The 20,471-nt window shown below is 42.3% G+C and overlaps 1 protein-coding gene across 2 annotated transcripts in view; it reads left to right on the top strand.

The window, feature by feature from the left end:
• Positions 1-20,471, top strand: part of LOC122815418 (UDP-N-acetylglucosamine transferase subunit ALG13 homolog) — a 456,754-nt gene that overhangs the window by 273,418 nt on the left and 162,865 nt on the right. The gene's annotated exons all lie outside the window — the stretch shown is intronic.

Raw genomic sequence — 20,471 nt, 5'->3', positions numbered from 1 at the left:
TTTGTGAAACATGACAAAACAAGAAAATCTGGAAATATTGGACTTTTTCAGAATCTGTGGGACTTGTGAGGGACTCTGAAGTATATGCCCTACTTCATGTCATTAATGTTCAGAAAAATGCTTTGGGGACGGGAACAGAGAGAGGAAGTTAACTGTAAGCAAATAAAACTGTAATGGGGACTGTAAATAGGTACTGCTGTTCAGTTTTGTTCTTTTCTTTCTCCCTTTTCTCTTTTTCTTCAGTTTTAAGAGATGTATGTACTGGAATGTAAAAAAAAGGCCTTGTTAAAAATGCTTGACAAAGGAATAACTAATGTGCTTTATCTCATTCTTGCATGGGGGAATGACTGGTTTAAGGACCTGTTAGTAGCACGTTTTAAGAGAAAGCAAGAAAATGGAAAAGAATTTTGAATATTAATTATGTGGGCTTTTTTCTAGCAAATGAGGGTATGTTTAGTAGCAGTTGTGTATCTGGCCCTCATGTCTCCATGGAAACAATCTGCTAGAGAACTTGACTCTCTGGTTCTTATGTCTCCATGGAGACAATCTGATAATGAGAATGTGGTTGTTGTCTGGTGGAGAGTGACTGGCTGAGAAAAAAAAGAAGAGAGGAACTGGCTAGGAGATGATGTTCTCTGAACACATTCAGGGGTTTCCCCAACTGTGAAAGCTATAAAGATGAGAGAAAAATAGTTAGCACTTAGAAGCACAGGCTGCACCATGCATCTTAGCATGGATAACCTTTCTTTTAGGTTAACTCAAGTCTATGAGTATGGCTATCCGTTTGGGACATTTGTTCCTAATTGGAGTGTAAATAATAACTTTTTAATGCAATGATGCTGTCTGTAATGTCTTTAAATGTCAATAGTCTCACAGATAAATACAAAAAAGAACAGTGAACTATATAAAAATGTAGAGTACAAGTAGCTATATTACAGGAGACACTTGAAAAGAACAGAACATGTGAAATTGATAAAGAAAAAAAGAAATGTAAGATCCAATTTTAGCATATGCTCTGGAGTCTCTACTCAGGTTGTTTTAATATTCCAGTAAACTGTTCTGGAAATGCAAATGCTTCTAAAGTTCAGGATGGTTATTCAGCAGAAAACCTGGGACGAATGAAAAAAGTAGTACTTACACTAATTGCAAGAGGAGCTCCAACACTGACAGAAGAGGATAAAAAGATAATGGCACATTTGTAGTGTTAGGGGCTACTGGCAAGGGAAGAGGATTATACTGGCATGTATTTATATTCCATCTAAAACTGCTGTAATGGAGCTTAAGAAAATTTTGGGAGAAATAGTAATTTTTCATCAAGGAGTATTACTTATAGGTGGGGGACTGAAATTTGCTTTGCAGGAGTAAAGGTGTTTCTAGGGGTCCAAAAGATAAAATATAAACAAGGAGGGTAGATTTTTGAAGACATTTATGAAAATATTTGTTATGGAAGATGTGAATTCAGTAGCAGTAGGAGTTCAGAGTGAATTTATATATTATTCCCAAAGATGTAAAAACAGGGCTAGGCAAAGACAGAATTTACATTTCACAGGAACATGCATTTAATTGAAGGTCTTGATACTCACCCAATAACTATTTCAGATCATGCGTCAATAACTAAAATATAAACACAGGGTAATGAAATAAAAATGATACACTGGCGCTTTACACCCATCTGTTGAAATGAGAGGAATTTAATGAATGGGTAGTAGAGATTATCCAGGAGATGTTCAATAGAATAGGAATTACTTATGAAAATAATAGCTAGGGAGTTGGATAAAATTAAGGTGGAGTTTAAAAATAGGGTGGAAATAAAAAAAGGTAGCTATGGTTAAGAAGTAACGAGAATTATTTAAAGGGACTGACAAATGTTAAAGTATTGCAAAATAGGGGAAATCTCACAGAACAAAATGGTCAGCTGTAGAATGCTAAGCAGAAAATAAGGGATTACCTTGATTAATCTACACAAGTTTAGAAAGATTTCTGTTTAGCAACTGTTTTTGATGATAACACTAGAGCACAAAAACTTTTAGCACAACTCAGGCAACAAAAAGTAGTAAGGGCTGTCGCCAAGCTTAGGGAGCGTGTAACAAGGAATGTAACAAGAAATCCTGTAGAGCCACTAAAAATATTTCAGAAGTTCTATGAAAGTCTGTATAAAGCAAATAATTATGGAAATCAAGAAAAAATATAAATGGAAATGAATATGGAATAATAAAATAAGCCAAGGATAGAGCTAGCTAAGGCTCCGTTACTAACAGGATAGGAGGAGATGAGATAAAAATTGTGATGTATAACTAATCTACAGTAAAATCCCCAGGAATGCATGGTATTCCTGTGGAGGTTTGGAAGCTAGGAGGGAGGAAAACTGATAAAGATATGGAAGGATTTGTATAATATTATTTTAAGAGGAGGAGAAATACCAACATCTTGGAAGAAAGTAGTGGTGGCTGTAATACCTAAAGAAGGTAAAGATCCATCAGATCCAGCTTCATACAGACTAATTTCAATGCTAAACCATAATTATAAAGTGTACATGTCTGTAATGGCTAATGGAATGGCAAAAGGAATGCTAAAACTAATAGATATGGATCAGTGTGGTTTTGTGGAGGGGAGGCAAACATTTGACAACATGAACAGAACATCGATGATCCAGAGGGAAGCAGAATGTAACAAAATACATTGCCATTGGTGGGTATTGATTCAGAGGAAGCATTTGACAGAGTAAGCGTGGACTTTGAGTGGGGCAATGTAAGCATTTGCATTTCCTGAAAAACATATAAGGTTAATTAAGAGGATATATGATGGATTGGAGGCAAAAGTTAAAGTGGGTAGAGTGCTGTTTGATAATTTCTGCTTGAGCAGAGGAACCAGGCAGGGGTGTCCTCTTTCCCATTTATTATTTGCATTAAATTTAGAACAATTGGCAAAGAAAATAAGGGACTCAAAAATTCAAGGATATAATTGGTATGGTAGTCAAGAAAAGCTGGCTTTATTTGCAGATTATAGTATTTTATTTATTTATTTATTTTTCATTTGTTAACTGTGATAGCCCATGGACACAGGTTCATTTTCAGTGGAAGCCTGGGGAGAAAAGCTTCACATAGATGAATAACATGTAACATAAACTACAACCTTTACGAAGTATATTTAGATACAAAATGCACTGAGTCTTAATTAATAGTAGTATATTCATATTTGGTGTGTTCCCATTCTAACATCTTACCTGACAAAACCAGAAAGAGATATTACAGTGTTGTGGTACATTTTGAGAGAGTTTCAGATTTTTTGGGGATACAAAATGAAGCTAAAACAAAGGCAATAGCAGTAGATTATTTACTCACACATGAATTGGTTCAGGAATATCCATATTTATGGGGACATGATAAAATGAAGTATTTAGGAGTATGGATTAAAAATTATTGTAGTGTGGCAGCTAATGATACGTGGGAAGAAACTAAACAAAAGTTAATACAAAAAAATCTGAAAATGGAAGCTTTGTTATATGGATATGGATAATAAGATACAAGCAGTTGAAATGCTTTTAGTCCCTTTAGTCTTATACACAGGTCAGGCATACATTTATCAACCAGAGGAGAAGTTGTGGATAGCAATTAATAAAGAGATGAAGGACTTCATCTGAGATGAGACGGCAAGAGTCAAGTGGGATAAGCTGATTCTTCCAGTAGAACAGGGCAGATTGGGTTTACCCAATTTGAAGGGGTATTTCAGAGATACACAGTTAAGACTCATGTACATAGCACAAGCAGAAAACTATATTTCAAAGTGGGAAGGGATGATAATGAAATGGGGGTGGAGCTCAAGAAACAAGGAGAGACTGGGATTTTGGATACAAGCCTTTGAGGAGAATAACAATAATCATGCAGAATATTATATACATAAAGTAGCAGAAAGTATTCTAAGAACTAAGTCAGCATGGGATTTGAGAAAGAAGATTCTGATGATAGGGATGACTGCAATTAGGGATGTAGCCAATAGAAAAGAGGGGGATTGGAATTTTTTGGGAGAAATCTGGAAAAGGAACAAAGGTATTGGGAGCAAATAACTGGAGAGGGAAAGATATTAGAATGGGAACACACCAAGAATTTATTTGGACTGCAGGTTAGAGATTGCCTTCACTGTCAGGGATTGATATCAGAGTATAGGCAAAGAGAAGGAAATAGGGGGCTCCTAAACAAAAGATTAGCACTAGTAGTGCTTTTAGTAGAATCTGCAACAGAAGCTGCCATTAAAAAAGAAATAATTAATAGAGCATATAAAATTAATTCATGAAGACTATAAAAATCTATCAGAGGAGGTTAGAAAGGATTAGGAAACGAGATTGGATAAGCAATTCACATTGAAACAATGGGAGGATATAGGTATGTCTCCCATATATGCAACAAAAGCTAGATGAGTTAGGATTTTTGCCTGGAAATGTTTGCATAGATGTTTCTATACCCCAAGTAGACTCCAGAGAATTTTTCCTCAGGCAGACAGCAAATGCTGGAGATGTGATAGGGAAGAAAGAGGTAATTGTGAACATGTTTTTTGGGAGAGCAGTGAGTTGGTGGACTACAAGGATTCCCTGTAGGATGCACTGTTGGAGATGCTCAGTGGGCAGATTGGTCTGACAAGGGAGATTATTTTTCTGAACTATGATACAGGATCAGAATTGCCTGGCCATGGTAAGGCCTTGTTGTGTCTAATAATAGTGGCTGAGAAAAGAAAAAAAACAATTGCTAGAAAATGGAAATCAGACTCTAAACCAGCTATACTAGAAGTAGTGAATATAGGAACAGAGATAAAACAACTGGAATTGAGATCTTTAGAAAAGGGTAGGAGCAAACTACATAGGAAAAATTGGGAATTGTGGGAACAATACATATAAGGTGGGAATGAGGTTTAAAAGGTGGCAGGACTTAAATGAGCTATGTAATGTTTGACTGAAAAAGATTGGCTAGATTATAAGTGATGTATAATGGGAGTGTGTTAGTATGGTTTGTGATATAAAATCCTTGCAACTAGGATTGTGTCAGTGTGGTTTGTTTTCATTTATATAAAAGCATGGTTGCCTATGTAGTAAGTGATGGTTTAATAAATCTGTTTCTTATTTAAAAAAAAGGTATGAATTGAATAATTTATGTAATGTTGTTTAGTTTATATGATATATTGCAATATATGTGAAGTAAAATGTTTTATTTTAATTATAGTGTGATTACTTTTATATGAATGTAAATTTGGCTGTCACAAGTGATAATTCAGTAAAGGTGTTTGAAGAAAAAATAGATATCTTCCTTTCTTTTATTTCAACCCTATTGTTAAGCTCCACTTAAATTTTATCCCACTCCATAGAGATATTTGCAGGAGAAATTTCTGACTTCTCTATTAACTCCCAAATAATTTCTACTAGTCATTCTGTACTTATTTCATTAGATAGGGGGAATGTGCCAGTGTCTTATTTTTATTTAATTACCCTTTGTTTTTATTGTAGTTATTATTGGCGAGTGATTTAAAATAGTTATTGGATATGTATCAAAATTTTCAATTAAATGCACATGTTTCTGTGAAATGTAAGTATTGTCTAGCCTAGCCCAGATTTTGTAACTTGGAGAATAGTATGTAAAGTCACTCTTAACTCCTATTACTGAATTCACATCTTCCATGCCAAATATTTTCATAAATTTCTTCTAAAATATACCCTCCTTTGTTATATTTTCCCTTCTGGGCTGCCCAGACTCAGCTTCAGTACTCCAAATCAAATTCCAGTCCTCACCTGTAAGTAACATTCCCTGCTGAAAGATCATTATTTCTCCCATAATTTTCTTAAGCTCCATTATAGCAGTTTAAGGTGGAATATAAATACATGGCAGTGTAATCATCCTTCCTTGCCGGTACCCTGTTAGTAGTACAAATCTACCATCATTATGTTTTTTATCCTCTTCTGTCACTATTGGAGCTGCTCTTGTAATTAATGTAAGTGCTCCTGAAAACCTTTCTTTATCACATGTCCATTTCATTCCAAATGTGTCTCCTGTAGCATAGCTATTTGCACTCTACATTTTAATATAGTTCACTTCTCTTTCTTTTTTGCATATGTCTGTAAGACCATTTACCTTTAAAAATAATATAGAAAGTGTCATTATTAAAAAGTTATTACCATCTTTTGTGTGCAACAGCTTTTTTGTTAAGAATCTAGTTCCAGCTTTTGTATCACATGCATGCACTAACATTTGGCAAGTTGATCGTTTTTTACAGTTTCTTGTCATAACCATTTGAGCCTATGACGCATCTTACAAAATGTTTTGTTGTATTGAAAGCCTTCAAACAAAAAACAAATGCACCCTAAAACATATTAACTTAATATTTACACACAGAACTGTGTACATCTTCAAATATTGAAGTTTTACTCTCCTAATAGGAACAATTGTCCCAAACTGACAGCCACACTTACAGACTTTGGTTAACCTACAAGGAAGGTTATCTCTGTTATGACACATGGTACAGCCTGTGTTCTTCTAAGTACTGTCTGGTTTTGTCTTCTCTTTATTGCTCTCCCAGATTGAGAAAACACTTGAATTCTTTCAGAAAACATTATCTCCTAGCCATTTTTTCTTTATCAGATTGTCTCCTGGAGACATGAGGACCAGATACAAAATTGTTACTAAGCATACATTCATTTGGTAGAAAAAAGTCTTGTATTCAATATTCTTTTTCATGTATTTGCTTTCTCTTAAAACTTGTCACTAGATCAAGCTAAGGGCCTTAATCCATTCATTCCTGTTTGCAAGAATAAGAAAAAGCACACTCATTTTTCTTTTGTCATGCTCTTTTAACCAGACTTTTTTGTTACATTTCTTAAAACTGAATAGGGAGAAAGAGAGAAGGGAGAAATAAAAAAAATATTAGCACCTCTTTACATTAGTATCCCCATTATAGTTAAACCTAACGGACAAAACTTTATAGCATGCAAAGAAAGTCATGCACAATAAAATTATACCCCTCCTCTTCCCCTTTCCTAAGTATTTTTCCAAACATTAATAACATGAAGTAAGGCATATTCTATAGAGTCCCCTACAATTTTAACATAATCCAAAAAAAGTCTAATAGTTCCAGATTTTCTTGTTCTGTCATGTTTCACAAATATAATTATCGCTTTGTAATCTCATGTTTGTCATTTCCCAAGTTACTGGTTTTGTTACTGTTCATCTCCATCTCCTAAATCTTGTCTCTTCTTCATTTCTGATTTACTGTTGATTCTTCTAGTCGACTCTTGTTCTTTTTTCCTTTTCTCGAGCATTTTCCATTGAAACATTTGAAAAGGTTTCACTGGTACAGTCTCTCTCTCTCTCTCTGTGGTCTTTATTACCAGAAGAACAAGAAGAGAATTCCCTTCTGATGTCCTTCAAGAATCCAACTGCAGTCATAACATGTGGGTTGTCCTGCCTCAGGCAGCCCTCGGTCGGCCGGATTCCAAAGTCTGGGTCCGATGTCGGCTGATGTCGCATTTCTCTCCGACGTCAGAGCGGCTGGAGTATATAAGCATCAGCCGACGCCATTTTCTCCAATCTTTCTTGCCGCACGGTGCCCGAAGCAGAAGCAGTTCGCAAGTGCCGGTCGGTCAGCTCCTGTATTTTTCGATACCGAAGTCATCAAAAAAGCTAAGTACCCCGTTGGGGACCTTTTCTTGCCTCAGCTGATGTCAGAAATAACTGAAAAAGTTAACAATTGTCTTTCTTGTGGTAAACAAATACCTCATAAGGATTTCCACTCTTACTGTCTTCCTTGCCTGGGCCCAGACCACGACGTCTCGGCCTGTGTAGCCTGTGCTCGCTTCAACAAGCGCACTCTCAGGTGCTGGGCGGAGTTCGCTGAAGACTTTTTTGCCGATAAATTTGCTTACAACATGCCGTCGGATCTTCCGACATCGCAAACTCCCAAAAAGCGAAAAGACCGGGACCGACATCCTCGGCCCGCGTCTACCACCGACTCCACGCCAAAACCTAGCGCGAGTGCTCCGGTTCCCTCTGAGACGGTCTCTCCACCACTCCGAACCGAAGACACCGCATTACCGACGACTCCGATTCCGGACATCACTCCGACGCCTGTTATCGATTTTCCTCCAGATACCGAAACCGAGGAAATGCCCGAGACCATTGCTGTAGACAAGGTCACTCCTGCACGTGGAGCTGCCAGGCCCCCTATGGCCATGTCTATTAAGGCCTACACTAGGGCTAAGGCAGCCAGTAAAACAAAGCATATTACTTCTAAATCCTTTCCTCAGCCTACTCCAGAGACACAAATTATGTCCATGGCTGCTGATTTAATTTCCATGATTAGAGGTTCACAGGCCCATCCTGAGAGAGGATCCCAGCCTCCTCCTGATAAAAGGCCCAGGGTTGAACCCTCTGAACCTATTCCTTCTGATGAAGACTCTGAGGGCTCCGTCCACTCTGATAGCCAGGAAGAGCTCTTCCAGACCTATGAGGACTCGGATGCAGAAGATTCCATCCCCTCGGCCTCCCCTCCTGAGGATATTTCTTTTGGGGAAGTTCTGCACACCATGAGGGAACATTTTAAGTGGCAAGGTCAGGAATATTCTGATTCTAGGAAACGCCTGAGGACTTTCCTTAAGAAGCCCCAGCACAGGCCCTTAGCTATTCCTCCTGTACTTGATGTTCTGGATGATCTATATTCTGATTCTAGTGCTACCCCTGATTCTCTTCTTCCTGCTCCAGCCAAGCCAGACAGGTATTACAGGGTCCCAGAAACTCATTCCCATTTATTCAGGGCCCATTCTGCTGATTTGGAAACTATTTCACAGGGGCCTAAAGGAGTTTCAGCCTCCACCTCTAAAAATCCATTGCCCTCCAACAGGGAGGCCAGGTCATTAGAGAGATGGGGTAAAAAGGTTTAGACATCCACTACCTTATCTATGAGAGCTTTAAATTGCCTTTTTCATATGTTACAATATCAGGACTACCTCTTAGAAGATTTACAAAAAACTTTAGCCACTCCTGATCCTTTAGACAGGAAGACTTTGCAGGAAGCTGTACATAACACTCAGCAAGTAAGCAATCACTTCCTGCAGTGTGGATATGATGCACTGGAAGCTTCATGTAGGGCAGCTATGCCAGGGGCAGTCATTCGTAGACATGCTTGGTTAAAAGATCAACCTCTACCAGATCATGTAAAAGCAAAACTTCTGGATGCACCTTTGGAAAAGAACAAGCTTTTTGGTGCAAATGCTAAGGATCTGTTAAAGACCATCGAAGAAAAAGCAAAATCAGTTCAGACGGTGAAAGATTTCCTCCAAGTTCAACCCCCCAGATTCAGTAGGAATTGGCCTTCTAAAAACTGGTCCTTTCCTAATACAGAAAAGTTTCAAAGGGGTAAGAACAGACGTGGCCGAGGAAGAGGCCAATACAGAGGCCCTTACAGGGGATGACAATGGCAGCCAGGAAACCAAAGAAGTGACGCAGGGGTTTCACCTGCCCCACAACCACAATCTCAATGACTTTCCTCTACTACCGCCTACCAGGGAACAAATAGAAGCTCCCCTGGGCGGGAAATTATCTCTGTTTGCAGAAAATTGGCACAGACTGACAAAGGCCAAATGGATTTTGGACATTGTAGACCGAGGGTACAGGTTTCATTTTCATACCTTACCAAGAAAACAAGGCATGCCAAACCTACCACAAAACCAGAGGGCAGAGGCTATCAAGCAAATCACTCTGCTGACTCGGATGAAAGCAATAGAAAGAGTTCCACAACAAGAACAAGACCAGGGGTTTTACTCAAGACTGTTCCTTGTTCCAAGAAAAGAATCTCAATGGAGACCAATACTGGACTTGTCCGCATTGAACACCTTTCTCATAGTACCAAAGTTCAAAATGCTGACTCTACAGCAACTCCTTCCCATGCTGGGCAAGGGGTCTTGGCTGATTACTCTGGACCTCAAGGAGGCATACCTGCATGTCCCTATCAGACACAGCTGCAGAAGATACCTCAGATTTCTTGCAGGACCAGAGCATTATCAATTCTCAGCATTGCCATTTGGCTTATCTACTGCACCCAGAGTATTCACAAAATGCCTGGCTTCAGTAATTGCTCATTGCAGGCTCCAGGGATACAAATTTACCCGTACCTGGACGACTGCCTCATACAAGCGGACGACAAATTGATGTTGACAAAAAACCTGGATTATGTCATACGATTACTTCAAGCTCTGGGATACACAGTCAACTTCCAAAAGTCAAGACTGCAGCCATCCCAGCAAATAATCTTCTTAGGAGCCAAACTAGACACAGCCCTCTCAGATGGCTTACCTGACAGAAGACAAGCAAGAGAAGTTAACTCATTACTTCAAAGGTTTAGCAAAACTCACCCAGATGACTGCAAGGAGATTCCTACAGGCCCTGGGTTACATGGCATCCTGCATTCTCCTGGTTCCATTAGCAAGACTACACATGAGAAAGCTTCAATGGTACCTAAAAAGCATTTGGTCTCAACACAGCTCATTCCATGCCTACAAAAGGAATTCCTATGGTGGGCCAGGCAAGCACAGGTATGTCATTCAAAAAACCACAGATAACACAGACCATGACCACAGACGCCTCAGACCTTGGATGGGGGGCGCACATGGAAGGCAGGTGTATACAAGGACAATGGTCTCCAAAGGAAACACATCTGCATATAAACCAAAAGGAAATGCTGGCAGTAATGCATGCCATCGAGGCTTTTCAACACCAACTCCAGCAAGGCCATTTACTGATACGGACAGACAACACCACTGTGATGTGGTACATAAACAAGCAAGGAGGCACCCACTGTTATCCCCTTTGCAGACTGACAATGCATCTTTGGGAGAAATCACTGAGTCTAAACATCCAGTTACAATCCCAGTTTGTTCCAGGAAAAGACAATGTGTTGGCGGACAGCCTAAGCAGGAATTTCACAGATCCACACGAGTGGAGGTTACATCCGAAGACCTTCAGACAACTCACTTCGACATGGGGCAAGCCAGAAGTGGACCTATTTGCCTCTCATCTCAACCATCTTCTACCAAAAATCTGCACAAGGACATACCATCCAAAAGCTTGGAAAATAGATGCCCTCTCATTCAACTGGAACTCACTAACAATCTATGCATTCCCACCTCTGCCACTGCTGACCTCAGTATTAATAAAGATCAAAGCAGAGAAACCCAAGGGAATCATAATAGCTCCGGACTGGCCAAGACAACACTGGTACCCATTACTACAGAGCATATGTCACACCAGGAGGTGGGCCCTTCCCCAATGGCCTCTACTTCTGACTCAACACAACTTCGAAACAGTGCATCCAAATCTACAGACACTGCAGCTAACAGCCTGGGAGATCCCATAAATAACTTCAGCCTATCTCTCCAAGGAAGTTCAGCGGATACTAACAGAGGCTCGAAGACCATCCACCAGAAAGGTTTACTTAGCAAAGTGGAAAAGATTCAGCAATTGGAATACCAGCAAGGGACATGATGCATCATTGTTGAACATCCCACTCATCTTGGAATATTTGGCAGATATGTTAAAGAACGGCCACTCATATTCTTCCATAAAGATACATGCATCTGCTATTTCAGCTAGATACAACACTGATCCTCCTGTTTTTTCACACCCTTTACTAAGGCAATTCCTGAGGGGAATCAAGAACATTAAGCCACCAAGAAAGGCCCCAGTGCCAGCCTGGGACCTCAATTTTGTCCTAGAAAAACTCCATACCCCTCTATGCCTAGGGTCCACTCCTATCCCTGTTTCTCTTAGCTGGGGATATCTGTTATGGTGTATTTGTTTTATTGCTCATCTATTTGTTTGGAATCCTGTTTTTGTCTTCCAATTTGATTACAGCCTTCCTTGGAGGGCACCTGGCACCTGGGGCAAGAAACACTGAAGAAAATGGCGTCGGCTGATGCTTATATACTCCAGCCGCTCTGACGTCGGAGAGAAATGCGACATCAGCCGACGTCGGACCCAGACTTTGGAATCCGGCCGACCGAGGGCTGCCTGAGGCAGGACAACCCACATGTTATGACTGCAGTTGCATGTCTATTGGACATCTACATTTATGGTAGGTACAAAACTGTACTTTTCACAGCTCATTTTTTGTTGGAAAAACTTTTGTATTTCCTCCTTAGAATGTACTTCATCAAAAAATGATTTTGTTCCTCCAGGGAAGAATATTCTGAAGATAGCCGTGTATAGCAGTTTGAATCTCACACCTGCTTCTCGACATTCCCTGAATAGTAGTATAAAGTTACTCCTTTTCTGCCTAGTAATCATTCTCCACAAACACTCTGCTGTCTCCCACTTTTAGTACTTTCTCTGCCACAGTTTTATCAGAATCAACTCCTTCTGCTGGGAGAATTGCATCTTGGGTCTATATTATGTCCGCGAAAACCCCCTTCAGGGAATGGCACTTCCTCAAAAGATAACCAGTGAAATCTAACTCCCATGAACATCCATTTCACCAATTTTTTTCCTAGGGAAGAATGCTTGGCCATCATCGGGAATTTTCCATTTTCTCCACTATAGTGCGATCTCGGAGTTGGTATATTTAGTTGGGGTTTGTGGGGGGTGGGTGAAGCCCTTCACTTTGAAGGATTTCAAATTTTGTCTGATTTTAGATTGGCCAAGCGTTTTTTTTCCCTAGGAAAAAAATCGCTGAAATGGCCATTATAGGGAGTTAGATTTCCCTGGGTATTGTTCATCGAACAGTCATTCACTAAAAGGGGTTTTTGCTGAAGTAATATAGACCCTTGCATCTCTACTGTTAAATGTGTAGGTTGCTTTCTCATAGCCAGGTTTGGAGCATACACATGATGTGCCCTTTCAGTTAACACCACCTGCTGTGGAATTCCAGTCCAGTTGCTTATTTGTGCTTTCCTAAAATTAGTACAGTCTATTCCTTCAAGCGTCTGTGGTACAGCAGAATATCTCAGGTTTTCTGAACATGCTTTGTCCTCTAATTCTGTTATTTTTTTCAAAACATCTCTGCTTGTGCAGTCTCATATTCAACAGGCTTTTCTTCATTTCGACCTCTGAATTTTGCAGTTTTAGCACCTTTTCTTAATAGCTGTTTAAAACTTCTTCCATTTTTTCCAGCCTTTTGTTGTTTGAGTTGATGTACTCCATCAGTGTTTCATTTATTTTTATCAGGTTTGGGCGCAATTGTGTTATGCTTTCTTGTAATCACTGGAAGTCACGTCTGGAGCTTGCACTCCTCTTTGCTGAACAGCTACAGTACTTTTTCCAGTTAGTGTTTTTTTCTCACCTTTTGAAGCTGATTTTCCTTCAAGTCCTCTGTATTTCTTTTTTTCCTGGCATTCAGGCAGTGCACTTAATAGCCAGTTACTGAAATTTACCCAGAAGAATAAATCCACTGGCTTTCTCTGCTAAGTTTCTGTTTTCACACTAGAGGTGCTAGAATTAAGCTGTTACTCATTGTGCAGCCATCTTGGAAGCCCTTGTTGGACAAACTTATGTATTTCCTCCTTAGCATGTTCTGCATAAAAAAATGATTTTGTCTCTCCAGGAAAGAATGTTCTGAAGATAACTGAGTATAGCAGCTTGAATCTCACACATGCTTCTCGGCATTCCCTAATTATTGGAATAAATTTACTTCTGTTCTGCCTGGTGTACAGTACGTAATCATTTTCCACAAACACTTTACTGTTTCACACTTTTAGTACTTTGCCCTTCTGCCACAATTTTGTCAGAATCAACTCCTTCTGCTTGGTAGGATTGCATCTTTACTATTAAAGGTCTAGGTTGCTTTCTCATGGCCAGGATTGGAGCATTCACACGTTGTGTCCTTTCAGTTAACAACAACTGCTATGGAATACCAGTCCAGTTGCTTATTTGTGCTTTCATAAAATTAATCCTGTCTGTTCCTTCCAGCTTCTCTGGTACAGCAGAAAATCTCCGGTTTTCCCTGCGTGCTGTGTCCTCTAATTTTATTATTTTTTGAAGTATCCCTTCTTGAGTAGTCTCATATTCAGCAAGCCTTTTCTTCATTTCGACCTCTGATTTTTGCAGTTTTATCACCTCATCTGAATATCTATTTAAAGCTTCTTATATTTTTTCCAGCCTTTTGTTATTTGAGTTGATATACTCCATCAGGGTTTTGATTATTTTAATAATATCTGAGTACGTTTGACTTATTTTTTTCTGCTAGGTTACTGGAAGTCATGTCTTGCACCAAAGCTAGAGCTTGCACTGTTTTTTGCTGAACAGCTGCAGATTTCTTCCCAGCCAGTGTTTTTTCCTCATCTTTTGTGATTGATTTTCTTTCAGGTTCTCTGAATTTCTTTTTGCTGGCATCCAGACCATGCACTTACAAGTCGGTTACTGAAATTTACCCAAAAATGGAAGATGTGAGAGTGTTCAATCTCGCCATTTTTGTTCTTACACATGGGTTCGGAGCCGATCCTCGGCTCCGAGTCGGCCGCTTGGCAAAGCTCTGCATCGAGAAGACGCTCGAGACCAACCTGTCTCCCACAATTCCCTCTGCCTTTACCTCAGATCTAGTTTGCCGCTGCAACGTTCACATCAGTATTGATGAGCTCAGACCACCTGGCAGATAAGATTGCATTTTTTGTCTAGGATTTCTTAGATAGTTCTTCTAGTTTCACTTTTAAGTCTTTAGTGTGTGTTGTGTGTGTAGTGAGTCGAGGGTTTCTTATCCTTACGTATATATTTTTTAATATATATAGTTAGTTAGTTCCCTCGGGGCCTACCCCACCCACTAACTTTGAATTTACTGCTGGATTTGACAAAATTCTGGATTTGACTAAACTTTTAATTGTGTATTACCATTAGTGTTCTTGGCTGTGACTGTCTGTATCAGGACTATGTAGACATTTATATAACTTTACTAGATTTGACTGTTCTTATATTGATTATGTCTGAGAAAGCGAAGTCAGGCTTCAAACGGTGCCAATGTGGACAGAAAATGTCTGTCACAGATAACCATAGCTCCTGCGTCTACTGTCTTAGCCCTCTCCACCTGCAAGAAGACTGTTCCATTTGTCATTCTTTCAGTGGAAGGGTCATGACAGATAGGCGCAGGAAGCTCATGGACAGAGGCCTTTTGAAGCCTGCATTTCAAGAGGCTCTTGATAAATCGAACCAAGCATCTAAATCCTCAAAGGAATCGAAGACGTCGAAGCCCATGTCATCGGCTCCGAGCTTTTCATTTAAAGTTCGTTCACCGGTTCCACAGACCTCGGGGCCGAGTGTCGAACTTCTGTCTGTCACCGACCCTCGAGTCTTGGAACCGGTGACGGAGCTTCCACCTCCTGTGCTCTTGAGGTCGGCTCCGTCTTCGATTCCTTTGACGCGTTCTTCTAGGACCCTCTCTGACTCCGATGTAGACCGTGTGGTGCAGAAGTTAATGGAGAATACGGCCTTGTCCAAACTCATCTCAGTCTCTTCCCAGTTGGTGTCGAGACTCTAAGGCCTTCTCTTATCTCCATCTGTTCCTCCTCCGAGGCCTATTCAGCCTTCGGAGCCGGGAGAGGCTGATCTGATGATCGTGGAGCCCTCGGTGCCGGAGCCGTCTTTCTCTCGGTCGGCACCGTTCACCTCGACTCCGACGGATCCATTACCGGAATCGCGGAGCCAACGATCTATCCTTGGTTCGGGGGCCGAGAGTCGAACCAATGTTTCAGTTCCGACTCTCCCTCTCAGTGCCTCGGCACGGATCGACTCGGCTCCGTCCTCGGGGGCGATGCCCTCGGTCCCCGTCTCGGGGATCCCTCCACCTTCTTCGGAACCGAGGGATTCTTCGACTCGGGACCCGGGGGCCTTCGACCTGATGAGGAAGGTGTTGTCGATTCAGACAACCACTTCAGTAGAGATAGCTTCTCCTTCCCATAAAGGCCCGTTATCCTCTTCTGCACCCACGGCTACTTCAAAGCGTCGAGCACCGGTGTCTCAGCCACTCCCAGAGGGAGCCCCTTCTTCCTCGGAGGCTTCATCGGATGCCCCCCCCGAGGAAGTTCCGAGGAAAAGATTGTGTAAGAGGAGACACTTGGATTCTCCACAAGAATCCTTAACATCAGACACTGACTTGGATGAGTCAGAAGGGTCCCCTAAATCACCCTCAGAGGATGTCTCCTTTTCTGACATCCTGGAGATCCTGAAACAGAGAGGTGATTGGCAGGCCCTACCCCCTTCTGAGGATGAGTCAGTCTTGCTGGAGGCATTCGGTGCTCGCCCTTCTTCCTCCTGGGTCACTCCGCCCTTCGATGAGTTGATGGAATTGATTGCTCGAAGGGAGTGGGAGACACCTGACACAGTGGAGCCAGTCCCTAGAAAGCCTAATAAATATATTACGGCCCCTCAAGACAAGGCATATCTCACAAAAGGAGTTCCAGTGGATGCTATGGTGGTGGCAGCTGCCACTAAGAAGGAGATGTCTGAATCTTCCTCATCTGTCCATCCGCCTAACAGAGATTCTAGGACTATGGACAGGTATGGGAAGCGCATTTTTAGTTCAGCGGCTTTTTCCATGCGATCGCTGAACTATTTGACGCATTTCACACGTTTACAGAGGGATCTAATCAAAGAGTTGGGAGATACCCTCCAGGGTACTACAGATGCTGCTGTCGCAGAAAAAGTTACAGCACAACTCAATACCCTTGCATCAATTGTGAACTCGTCCATGAGGCTCATTTCATATGCAGCCGAAGGGTCGAGTAGGGCTGCGGATTCAGCGATTGCCCTTCGTAGGCAATCCTGGATGCGCTTATGTTCCTTTGCGGAAGCCTTCAAGTCTTCCTTTACTAACGCCCCATTTGACGGTGCCACTCTCTTTGGCCCCAAAGTAAAGGAGACCCTCACCCGGTGTGAGCAAGAGGGAAAGACTCTGTCTGCTGTCGGAGTCCGTTTTTCCACCCCATCCAGACCGTACCCCAAAGGGCAACGAGGTGGAAAAATGTGGTTTCAAAAACCCCAAGCCTCTTTCCCAAGCACACAGGGTGATGGCCCCTCCAGAGGCAGAGAGGGGGGCAGAGGTGGAAGACGTCACCCTGGTGGCAGAGGGGGTCCGCAAAACCAAGGTGACAGGGATACACTCCCTGGGAAGCCTTTCCAGCACTCCTGAGAGGAGGCCCGACTGTCCTGCTCTGGAGGCAGTCGGGGGTCGCTTAGCTTTATACCCTCAGGCCTGGCAAAGTCTTACCTCAGACAAATGGGTAAAAAGCATTATTACCAGAGGTTACAGAATTCCATTTCTATTTCCCCATTATCGAGAAAAGACTCCCAGATGTACCGCCCCATCTGCGAGATCCTGCAGCTATAGAAATTTCAAAGCTGCTAGAAAAAAGGAGTCATCCAACCAGTCCCGGTGGACCAAAGAGGATTCGGAACTTACTCAAGGTTCTTTTTAGTTCCAAAAAAGACAGGGGACTGGAGGCCAATTCTGGACCTAAGCAAGCTCAATACTTTCGTCAAGAAAGAAAAGTTCCGGATGGTCACGCTTCAATCAATCCTTCCATTCTTACAGAAGGACTACTGGATGTGCTCAATAGATCTCAAGGGCGCGTACTACCACATCAAAATGGCCAGAGCGTCCAGGGATCACTTGCGCTTCCGGCTGGGAGCCAGTCACTTTCAATTTCGAGCCCTGCCCTTTGGTCTGACCTCAGCCCCCAGGGTCTTCACCAAATGTATGGCAGTGGTAGCGTCTCACTTGAGACGCATAGGATTCCAGGTGTTTCCGTATCTGGACGACTGGCTCCTTACTGCCACCACCGAGTGTCGACTGATTCAGGCCAGGGATTACACACTAGAACTCTGTGTTCATCTCGGAATTTCCGTAAATTTCGAAAAATCTGCATTACAGCCATCACAGCATATCTCATTCATAGGAGCAGAATTAGATACTCGTTGCTTGATTCTAAGGCTTCCCTCAGAAAGAATAGCCTCTCTACAAAATCACATATCTCTTCTCCTGTTGTCCAAAAAATCCCCGGCAAAACTGGTTCTGAAAGTTTTGGGTCTCATGGCGGCTTCCCTCATTGCGATACCCCTGGGAAGACTGCACATGAGAGTCCTTCAATGGCTGCTATTCGCACAATGGTCGTTCCAACAGTTACCGCTGACACACGAAATTCACATCACGAACATTTGCAAATTGCACCTGTCTTGGTGGCTTCAGAGTTGCAATCTCTCCGGCGGCCGACCGTTTGTGCTACCCACTCCGACAGCTACGGTGACCACGGATGCTTCCCTGATAGGGTGGGGGGGGGCATCTTTCAGGGACAGACAGTCCAAGGCGAATGGACCAATCTAGAGTACAATCTGCACATCAATGTTCTGGAGATGAGGGCAGTGTTTCTGGCGTTGCAACACTTTTCTCCCCTTCTACCTCCAGGGACCATTGCAGTTCAATCGGACAACATGTCCGTAGTCTGGTGCATAAACAAGCAAGGAGGAACCAAATCTTACCAGTTATGCAGAGAGGCCATGAGAATTTGGCAATGGGCAGACTCCATGGGTCGCTTTCTGATAGCAACGCACATCCCGGGGTTATCCAACGTCATAGCGGACAGGTTGAGCAGAACCATCCTGTTACCTTACGAGTGGTCCCTCAAACGAACAATTGCGGACATGATATTCCGCAAGTGGGGCCAGCCTTGCTGTGATCTGTTTGCGTCTCCAATGAACGCCAAATGCAGAAGCTACTTTGCCCTATTACCCCCTCCAGGGGAAGTCCCCAGGGACGCTCTGATTCACGATTGGCCCCCGGGTCTCCTGTACGCCTTCCCTCCTATACCTCTGATTCCAAGATTTCTGCAGAAAGCCAACAACCTGGAGAGGACGATAATCCTCATTGCCCCATTCTGGCCTCGTCAAATTTGGTTCCCCTTTCTTCAAGCACACCAAATACAGGAACCCTGGATCCTGGACCCGGAGCCGGATCTACTGACCCACTCGTCAGAGGCTCCTCACCCGTCGCTCCTGTCCCTCAGACTAGCAGCTTGGCTGCTCCGCTTCCCTTTTTAGCCAGGTCTGATCTTTCTCCTGCGGTTCAAAATATTCTGGTGGCTTCTCATAAAGCTTCCACTACGACGATTTACACTAGTAAGTGGAAGCGTTTTGTATACTGGGCAACTACGCAACATTTGGATCCCTTAATAGCCCCACTGAACAAAGTCTTGGAGTTTCTATCCGTACTATTTCACCAAGGAGCTTCTCCTGCCACCTTGAGGGTTCAATTGGCTGCTATTTCAAACTTTCATGTGGGAGAAAATGGAGCGCCTATTATGGCTCATAGACTTTGTAAGGCCTTTCTAAAAGGTTCTTTCCATATCAGGCCACCAGTCAGGTTTCCTACACCACCATGGAATCTGAACCTCCTGTTATCACTATTAATGCTACCACCGTTTGAACCAGCCTCTTCCTGTTCTTTGAAGTTCCTGTCATGGAAAACCCTCTTTCTGGTAGCTATCACTTCAGCCAGATGAGTATCAGAACTTCAAGCTCTTTCCATTAAACACCTATATTTGATCTTTCACCCTGATAGGGTATCTCTTCGCACCAACCCGTCCTTTCTTCCTAAGGTTTGTTCAATCAATAACATTAATCAGTCCAGTGAGCTCCCCACATTTTTCAAGAACCATTCCAATAAGCTAGAATATATGTTACACAAGTTGGATGTTCATAGACAACTAAGATTTTACTTGGATAGAACAAAGGATCACAGAAAGGCAGATCAACTCTTTATAGCCTTTGCGGACAGCAGAAAGGGCATGGCAGTGACGAAGCGTACCCTTTCCAAATGGCTATCCGATTGTATTATTTTTGTTTATACTGCTACTGGTCAGAGTTTAACTGTCAAACCGAAAGGACATTCTACTAGATCAATATCTACATCCCTGGCTCATGCGGCCTGCCTACCTTTGGACACTATTTGTGCGGCCGCCACTTGGTCTAAACCACATAGGTTCATTACTCATTACAAAGTGGATAGGGTTTCCAGGGACAGGGCAACCTTTGGTTCCACTGTGCGCAGGAATGTTCTTCTGTGAGTTTCTCAGGGTCACGGAGCTAGGGACGCTACCCATGTGTAAGAACAAACGGCTAGATTGAACACTCTCACATATAGAAGTTATGTCCTTACCATAACGTTCCATGTGGAGTGTTCATCTCGCCTTTGTTCTTACATTCCCACCCTCCCACCCAAAGGTCAGGAAGAACGTCCAGTTTAGATGTCTGGTTTGGTTCTCCCGCTTCTGTTTTCTCTCAGCTGTTACTGCTGTTTTCAGCTACACCTTAGCATGTATGTTGTGTGTTTCATTCCCGTTGGGATCTGGTATTGTTTGCAAACTAGATCTGAGGTAAAGGCAGAGGGAATTGTGGGAGACAGGTTGGTCTCGAGCTTCTTTTCGATGCAGAGCTTTGCCAAGTGGCCGACTCGGAGCCGAGGATTGG

Source organism: Protopterus annectens, chromosome 11.part0 (genome assembly GCF_019279795.1).
Source record: "Protopterus annectens isolate FY-2018-M chromosome 11.part0, PAN1.0, whole genome shotgun sequence".
Taxonomy (NCBI): Eukaryota; Metazoa; Chordata; order Ceratodontiformes; family Protopteridae; genus Protopterus; species Protopterus annectens.
The sequence above is the reverse complement of the archived record's forward strand: the minus strand, read 5'-3'. Positions and strand labels throughout refer to the sequence as shown.